A 9,188-nucleotide genomic window follows, 5' to 3' on the forward strand; every position below is an offset into this window, starting at 1 on the left:
CATGGTTATGCACCACCTGTCATTATCTCCAAAGAGTAAAATGCCAAGGGTGGCCTTCAGCTGTCAGCTCTGCCCCTCTGAGCTGGGTGTTACAGGATGTCTCATTCAGCATTTGCAGTCACAGGAGAGGGGAGATTCTTTCGTTCAGAGTAGGGAATAGTCTCTGCAGCTGCAGAACACAGGAGGCCCAGGGAACGTCCTAAGGCCAGCAGCTGTGGAAGCAAATTTTGGCTGCATTGGTCCATTATTGTTGATGCACATAAGGCATGAAAATCAGACTCAGGAAATAGTACACATGTGAAAACTTTTGCAGTCTTAATTTTCATATTTAGTTATGCAACTGTATAATAGCTAGATATTGCTTTGATGCTATACTCAGTATTTTTGGTGCTAATAAAAACTTAYATCGACCTTTGCAGTGAAATCATAGTTAAAGGAAAATGCAGTCCTGCCATCTCCCTGTTTAACTAAACCAATCCACAAGCACCATAAGCGTATCTTGAAAATGTCACAAACACAAAGGTAAGCTAGGTTAAACATTTGTTCTTTCATGCTGTTATGTATGAAATTTGAAAAAAAAAAAAAAAAAAGATTTTATTCTCACTGTACTTTGAGCACCAACCACTTACCATCATGCTAAACAGCTCACCAGAATGGCTGTACACCCAACTGCAGGCAATGCCCATCTTCCAGAGGCTTTCTCGGAAAACAATGGGACAACAGTGAACTCCATTATGGCCTCCAACAATGAACACCATATTCAGTGCCACTCCTTCTGTAGTACTCCTGGCTCTACCATGATTCACAACTCAGAATTCAGACAGATTTGCTGGCACTCTTGTCAAATTGCTTGAGTTTTCCTGCAAGCTTTGGACTAACTCATACAGCTGATTTGCACCTTGATTTCAACCCCTATAATGCAGAGGTGATTATCATCTAACTTCAGACAGCTGTGCGTTTACCTCAAGGCCCTCTCATACTCTCAGGTGCAAATTCAGAACACTATTAGCAGCAGACATAACCCCCAAAAGGCCTAGGCAGACATTTTCCCCAACACTTTCAGGCAAATAGTGGACATGTTTTTTCCATTTCCGCTCAGTTTCGTTCTGAGGCGAAGCAGCAAGGGCTGCCCCTCCAAAGTGAAGCCCAAGCAGCAGCATGTTCATACCTTGCAGAGCCAGCCAGCAACTACTAAACAGAAACTTGCTCAACAGCTGAATGACAGAGGCATAAACTGACTCACTATGCAAGGACAGCCAGAGAAAGAGCCAGAGAGAGAGAGAGAGAGAGAGAGAGAGACAGATCCACCAGCTTCCTCGTGCTGGCTGTGCAAGGAAGAAAGGAGCCCATGGGGGTAGAAGAGAAGGATTCCACTCCTGTCATTTGGTTTCATTCTCTGATGAATTAAAAACTACCTCTAGCAAGCTTTGCTCCTAACTGATGCTGCCTCCTCCCTGTGGTGCCATGTCCGCTGCTCAGCTTGGCAGATCCTCTCCTTCTCTGCCTCATGTACCCAGGCTGAGATGGGGACATTGGTGGCTGCATGAGGGGGACCCAAACCCTGCTGGCTCCCCTTGGTTTTAGGCTTATGTCTAGGACTGGTACTTACAACTTTGGTGGCACACGCTCGCCAGGTAGCATCTCCTAGCCCACATCTGTGGGAGAACAAGAATGTAAGATGGACACTGTGGCATGGTGCTTCCCAACTTGTGACTTTAATACAAAGCTTTGCAAGGTTGCTTCTGACACAGGAAATGAAAATGTTCTAGGTGGATGTGGACAACTAACCACAGACACTTGCATAGACACCATGGAGAATATGGTAGCTTTGGTACCTGAAAAGAACTGAGCTCAGCAYAGGGCAGCTCTTTATCTCCATTTGATAGCAGTTAAAATTACTCCATCTGATCCCACCCTAAAAAGACGATTGAAGCTGCATCTCTGGTTAGTGGAATTGGGCGTTGAAGCTGGCCAGCTCTAGCTAGCACCTTGCTGTGTGGCAAACCCATACGGCCCATTCCCTACAGACAAGGGAATACACACAACAGCTCCTGAAGAGGCTTCCAGGTTTTAGTGCTGCTCATCCTGGTACTCTCGCTGATGAGATGGTGCCACGCATGGGGAGAGATGTTCACTAGTTTGTCTTGGGCTGATGATGTTTCTGAGGGCACAATTTTCACTTCCAAAGGTGCAAATCTGTCATGATATACTGTGTACTTCATGAGTACCCAATAGATCACAAGACATTAGAGAGTCCTGCTGGAGACGAGATGAAGGAAAAGACTTTCCTAAGGGAATCTGAAGAAATTAAGTTTCGCCTTCTCTAATGAAATAAACACCAGAATATTTATTTTCTGGTCTTCATTTCATATACGTGATGATTTTGAAATATTTCTGATTATTTTATAAACGTAAAGCAAAATGAAATGTTCTTTACACATCCCCAAATAAACATCTCTCTTTTTTTTTCTTTCCCTGCCATACACACACACACACACACACACACACACACACACACACACCACTATTAAAAAAAACTTCCTTCCACATCCTTCCTTTGTGGTTGAGAACTCCTTTGGGGCAAACAGCTCCCATGAGAGTGAACAGAACACTTGCCATTGCCTTCAGTGAGAATAAGACTGTGCCCCTTTCTTATAGCAGGCAGAGAGTTAATCGAACAGAGTTGAAGATGTATTATAGGAGACAGGAGTAAATCAAATTATATGAAAACATTCCCACGGTTTTGATTTACTTCACAGAAAGAAGCAAAATATTAGACATCTTATATTACTTCACATTTGCCTGGAGGGTAAATGTGAGGTAAATGTTCAGAATATTCTAAAAATGTAGCAATAAGCCCTTTCCACTAAGTTCTGTATGATTTCTGCATTACTGAGAATATATTATTTTTCTAAAACACTGGGTAGCCATCTATAATCCTGTCTCAGAGGCCAATAGATTCCACTGGTTTAGATCTGCTATTCCTTTACAAAACTGAAATAGAGAAATTAATTAAAATCATAAACAGAAGGTCTCTTTTGTAGCCATAACCTGGGCATGTTTGTAGCGATGCTGACATCTACTGGGGGAAAGTGAATTTTCACATTTTAGCAAATGAAGATTTCAGCAAAGAGGGGAGAGCTGGTCTTTGTTCGCTGTTCTCTCATTTTGCTTCTTATTCACAGTACTCATGTTTGCATACATATCCAATCTGAATCAATACTCAGCTGACTCATCTAAAGTCAGTTGGTCAAAAGATATGTTATTGGGAAGACTTAACATAGTATATGAAGAATATACTAGAGACACATATTCCATCTATGAATCCTGCAGGTTGCTCCCTGTACTTTCAGGAGTCTGAATTCCTGGATTGACATGTAGCTTCAAGAAAACAGGGATACCTAGTTTGTACTCACTGCACATAAAGCTCTCAAACTATGGCAGCTGAAGATAAAAGCCCATTGCAAAACACTGAATTTAGGATACTGTGCTCCACTACAGAACTCGTGTCTAGGAACTTAATTTTGCAAAGACAACAGCAAAAGTCTGTGTACGTCAATTTGAGTAACACCAAAACTGAATCATGAAAAAGTAGTATTATACAAAATTCTAATAGAGTTAAAAGTTTGTATTTCCTCCATATCTGGGCAAATTTCTCACCACCTAACTTGGTCAGAATTTATAGAATTATAAATAAAAATGAATTTGACCAATAAATATTTCTAGAATAAAGCAACACTATCAATAAAGCAACTTGTTTTCTGTAGTATATAAATATTTACAGTCAAAATAGTAGTATTATTACATTGTAAGATCTGTTCTATGCTGAAGTTGCCCCTTTTACCTTGACAGGAACAGGATTTTAGACAGTGTCTGCACAGGCTTTTCACAGCTCTTGTTCAGATTCTGAAATGGATAAAAATATTTAAATGAGATCTTTGGTTTATGTGTCTGATGAAGAAACTATCGTAACTCCTAAATCCAGCCTTTTTATGTGCATCAATCCAGCAGATAAAGTCAATATTCAGACACAAAACATCAGTGGGAGTTAACTGTGTATCATACGTACTTCAAACACTGCAGCACGATGGTGAAAACCATCTCCTAGGGCTCTCTAATGTAAGGTGCCTCCTTTGTGCCTATGTTCCAGTTATTACCTTGAAGTTTTCTTGGTACCTAAAGCTTGCTTGACTTCTCCACATTCCACATGCCAATTTTCTGAGGGCTCTGCAGTTCTGGATTTACTCCTCACATGGGATTCCCCAGTATTTGTATGGTCATCACTTGATCCAGCACATGCTCCCATTGCCACATGGGGTTTGGCACAGCAGAGGCTGAGCGGGTAGCTCTGGGGCTGATGAACTCTTCGGGGCTGTAAAATAAACAGCCTTGACTCTCTGCAACAAAGCAAATTGACTTCAGCTGAATTCTGCAACCACCTCTTTATTGTCCCACATGATTTCAGGGAAATGACAAGTCACTCAACTCTGAAAAGGCAACCTAGGAACTTGTCTCCTGCCAGGAACCAGACTACACATCCAGCCTATCTAGAACTACTTCCCAATGGATTCCCTCTTCTGCTTCTGCACGGCTCTTCCAGAGGGGACTTTTCACACGGTACATGGCATGTGCCCTCCGCTCTGTGGACAGATCTCGGCAAACCATAGAGTKCAGTGCTCAGCGCTGCCACATCTGAAACTCTGAAAATCTCAAAATGTCATTTATGTATTCACATCAATCCCCTCTAAAGGGGCATTTAGGAGGGCTTAAATACCTAATGGAACAAAGTCCCACAGCCTGGCACTTGGATAGGCTTCCAACAGAGCTTTGCATTTAAAAAACACACAAGTCAGAAATAAAGAGGAAGAAGCAGATAAATCTGAACAACTGTTCCTGAACAGAAATCATTTCCTTATTCTATTATAAACCTATTTCTGATTACCTAAAGGGGATGTTAAAACATTTGGCTTTCTAGAAATAACTTGGTTTCAGAGATGAATCTCTGAAAAGTTTCCTTCTGGCTTGCACTCATTACAAACCAAGGCACTCATTAGTATCAACATTTTGGCAATTCTAATAACAAAGACTGCCAAAAGTATGTTGTCTATCAAATGTACACGAAAGAAAGATGTTAGAATATTAACAACAGATGTCACAGAGAGCTTCGGAGAAAAACCCATGCTCCCTACGTGCTCTGCAAGGCAACTTGCACAAAAGCTCATAACGGATCAAATTAATGGATTTAGTCCAAATAATTTCAAATGCTTTATATGTTTGTAAACTTACCTATAAAATATGTATATTTAAAAATTTGAAAAATGAGGATGATGCCATAATTTGACAATGGCCTTATATATTAAAACTGAGAACTTTAACAATTCAGTAATACATTAAAATTACTTTTTGTAGTCTCTTTTTAAACCACTATGCCCTGTTTCAAGGACAGTGTGCAAGATTTTTCCAGTTACTGAGTACTCACATTTTAGTTATTATTCTGACAAAAGAACTCTATAAAAACTGCTTTTTAAAAGAACATCTACATACTTTACTGAGGGTGACCGTTGCCTAAAAATAATTATCTAAAATTAAGGGTTTTGTTATCAAAAACTAGAAAAACTTAGAAGACTTACAGAGGCCTTTTGAGAGGAACAGAAATTGTGTTCATCTTCTGCYCTTGTTATTTTCTATACTGACAATTCCTAACAGTAAAAAATAAAGTAGCTTTTAGGTTTTTTTGGAATCCCAAATTCAGCCATTTAGATCACAAGAATAAAAGAAACAAAATATTTCACATGTAACAATATTCAATGAAAAGATCATTTAAAAAGAAACTGAACATTGTGAAGCCCACAGAACACCGACAGGCCAGGACAGTGCTGTAGCTCTTACGGGCTGTCCAAACATACTTTAAGCCCAATATTTTGAACAGAATCATCAAGGTAAACTCAAGTGCAGCAGTTTGAACTGCTGAACATCATTTTTTGCTTTTCTCACCAAAATTGAGTGGAGGCGAAACTCAGGAAGGAGTGGCTCAGCATGAGGTAGAGCTCACCACCCATTTGCCACCCTGAAATGATGGTTGATACTATAGCAATGTAATAACATGATGCTAAAGCATGATAACACAGCAACAGTGGCAACAGAACTAATATTCATTGTTCACACAAGTTTTAAAATCTCTGCTTGCTTTTCTTACCACACGGCGCCAGCAGGTAGCACTGGGGCAGCACCCACCACGCAGCAATCATGGTTTCCCTGCTCAGCAAAGGGACCTCGGGCCACCCTCAGCACCACAGAGAGACCAACTCCTCTTGCCCGCTTTCAGTCGCCTTCTCCAGCAGTTGTTCATGCTGCATTTTGCTCCTTTCCCATGTTCAGTAAGGTGACGTTGAGCCAAGGTGTAGGATTTACCTCAGGCCAGCGGTGGCAGCTTCCATTTTGTGTGTGGTGAGCCTCTGCAGGCGCYGGCACCATTCCCGCCACGCTGGCTCACCCCAAAATGGCGGTCAGCTGTGCAGAGGATAAGATCTGCCAGCTGGGGCACATTCAAAGTTTTTCCTCAGCTTTCCATGAGCTGCCGCCTTGGTGCAGCGGAGGCCAGTTTGCGCTGTCCCTGATGGGCAATGGCTGTGGCTTCCTCACAGGGACAGGGCCCYACAGTCGCCTCATGGCCTCATCATGGGGACAGGGCCTAATGGTCTCCTCATGGAGACTGGGCCCTGGCACAATCTCAGGCTTTTGGGGCCCTCAAAACCCCCATGAAAAAGCACAGTGCTGGGATTCAGGGCACTGCCGGAGCGCTGATCTCCAGGTTGTGAAGTAATTCCTGATGGAATCAGGACCCATGGGTGATGCCATGTTACACAGAGTCAGCGCAGTTAACAGCGGCACTGTAACACAGGCAAAACCATCTTGGCATGGCTGGGAAGAGCGCTCAGTCCTCAGCAGAGACCTGGATCTCTGCCACTGGACATGGTCATATGTTCTTTGATCAAAGCTTGTGCAATGCATTAAATGCCATCCGACCCTGGGCTGCTCTGGGACACACACTGTACCTACCAACATCTTGCATAACTACTACAAATGTCCCTCTTGCTGCTGCAGCCACGCAGTACTGTATAGGTTGCATATTGAGTTGGGTGATAAAATGCAATCTGACTCTCTTGTCTCCTGCAGTGTCAGCAGTGAAGCTATTTAGTTGGACATCAGTTTATGAGTTGCAATCAATCACGTGTTGAAGTGAAACCTAGTTTTAAGGCAGAGGTGTCACACTGACCTTCCTGATTCACAGCTAAAGAAGGTGTCTAAGGTGCTGGCCCAACCTCTGCACAGCAGAAGCAGGAAGCCTCCAGGGCTGGAGCCCTGCACTTCCTGCACTTCCAACGTGTGGCAGGGACCTATGGATCACACACACAGACCTGACAGACATATGTGGTGCAGGCTGAAACACCAACATTGCGGGATCCCTCCAGATCTATGAAACTGTATCTCCCCTTTTCAAAAGGGAGAAACATGAGGTTCAGGCGAGGGTCTCCCACAGATCCTTTACTGACAACAAATCCACTGGCCAAAGCGGAACCTGATGCCTCTCTGGCAGAAACCTGCCTTGTAGGTTCCCATTATGTCAAAGGCCAAACACGATTCCTAACCCCAAGCAGCTCCTGCTAGACGGAGAACAGAGCTCCTCTGAACACAGGGCTCATGCCTTCGTTGTTTTCTCCGTTTTGCAGGAGGATTGTAACATCCTAATAATAATACATGCTGCTTCCCGTGATTGAATTTTGTGTGTTTGCTTTCATAGAAAGGCAAATTGTAGTTTTACTTGGCAATATTTAGATTTTCAATAGTAAAACTTAAACATTTACTATTTAAATATGTTTTCTTCATCTTGCTCCTTAAAAAACTTTTTCTGCATTCTAAGTAAACAGAACAAATGTCAGCTTGTAATGTATATAACTAAATGTTTGTTATCTTTGGATCTCTACAAAACCTTATATATCACTTAGGAAATGAAAATATCCAAATAGAGGAAAGGCATAACATTTAAAATGTGTACATGTCAAGCATCTCAATAGTCACTAAGTACAAGCCCATAAACTGCCCACTTCCTCTCTACCCCATGATGGTTTGAGTCAAAAGAGGGGTCAAGGCAGATAGTTTGAGTGTTTTTGCCAACAAAAAGACTACAAAAAGAATGCCTAGGCAGAATTTATATCGGACTAAAAATAATTTACAGTTAATTTTATTACTATTCTCTATTGGCAATTTTTGTTCTTCTCGGGAACAAGTAATTAATGTTGGAACAGGGCAGAACTGATAGGTGAAGAAATTACCCAGACTGCCCCATCCTTTCAGCAAGATCAAAAAGCAAAACTGGAGGAGGTAACCAGCACTGCCAATGTGTTTCACATTCAAGATCTGATGAGCAATTTCCATTAAATTCCACAGGAGCTAAGGCAGCCAAACCAGACCCTCAGGTTTTAATCCCAGATAGAACTGAAAACAGTGCAGCCTCGAAAGATGAGAGTATGCTGCAGTTATGGCATAGGACAGCACAGAAAACAATAGCACAGACATAGCAATTCATTTGCTTGATCAGTACAGAGCTGTTCTTTGCGATCAATATTTTATCCAGTGGAGTTTTAAGCACTCCCAGATGAGATCTCATCACCTTCCCATAGGGGATCAATCAACAGGTAACTCCTCAGTTACAAGAACTTTTGCTTAATAGTCACAATCTAAATTTTCCTCTTAGTTTCATCCATTCAGCTTTATTTCTTGTCTTTCCTCAAACACATTAAGTAATAATCCTCTAAATAATTTGTCTTCCTCCTCTGTGCTCTTACCACAATGAATAGATTAGATTGTCTGAACTGTAACACTACAAATTTCCGGTGCATAACTCTAGCAACAAGGAATTAGTTATTCTAATAAATACAGGGTTTTAAGTAGGAGAAATGAATTACCAAGCTAGAGATCAATGAGCAAAAGGTGAAACTGCCAAAAAGATGCTCTTATTAGATTATCAGACTCAAGACTGATATATAGCTTTCACTGTGCTTCCTTATTCATCATTTTTATAGTATGAAGAAAGGGTTACAAAGCACAGATTGCCTTTTTTTAATTATCATGGACGTTTTAGACTGGCTCAGATCAGGTTAACCAGAASAGGTAGTATTTTTTTTTTC

At 41.5% G+C, this 9,188-nt stretch overlaps 1 long non-coding RNA gene across 1 annotated transcript; it reads right to left on the reverse strand.

Annotated features, from left to right (window-relative positions):
* Positions 1–2,187: 2,187 nt before the first annotated feature.
* Positions 2,188–4,267, reverse strand: LOC112952789. Its single transcript, XR_003250465.1, has 3 exons — positions 4,158–4,267; positions 3,845–3,906; positions 2,188–2,256 (listed from the first exon to the last, which is right to left on the reverse strand). It is a non-coding gene; the product is annotated as an uncharacterized LOC112952789 (long non-coding RNA).
* Between the last annotated feature and the right edge of the window lie 4,921 nt (positions 4,268–9,188).

The sequence above is a fragment of the Nothoprocta perdicaria genome, unplaced genomic scaffold, assembly GCF_003342845.1.
Source record: "Nothoprocta perdicaria isolate Ctin4 unplaced genomic scaffold, notPer1 scaffold_41, whole genome shotgun sequence".
In the NCBI taxonomy this organism is placed as follows: domain Eukaryota; kingdom Metazoa; phylum Chordata; class Aves; order Tinamiformes; family Tinamidae; genus Nothoprocta; species Nothoprocta perdicaria.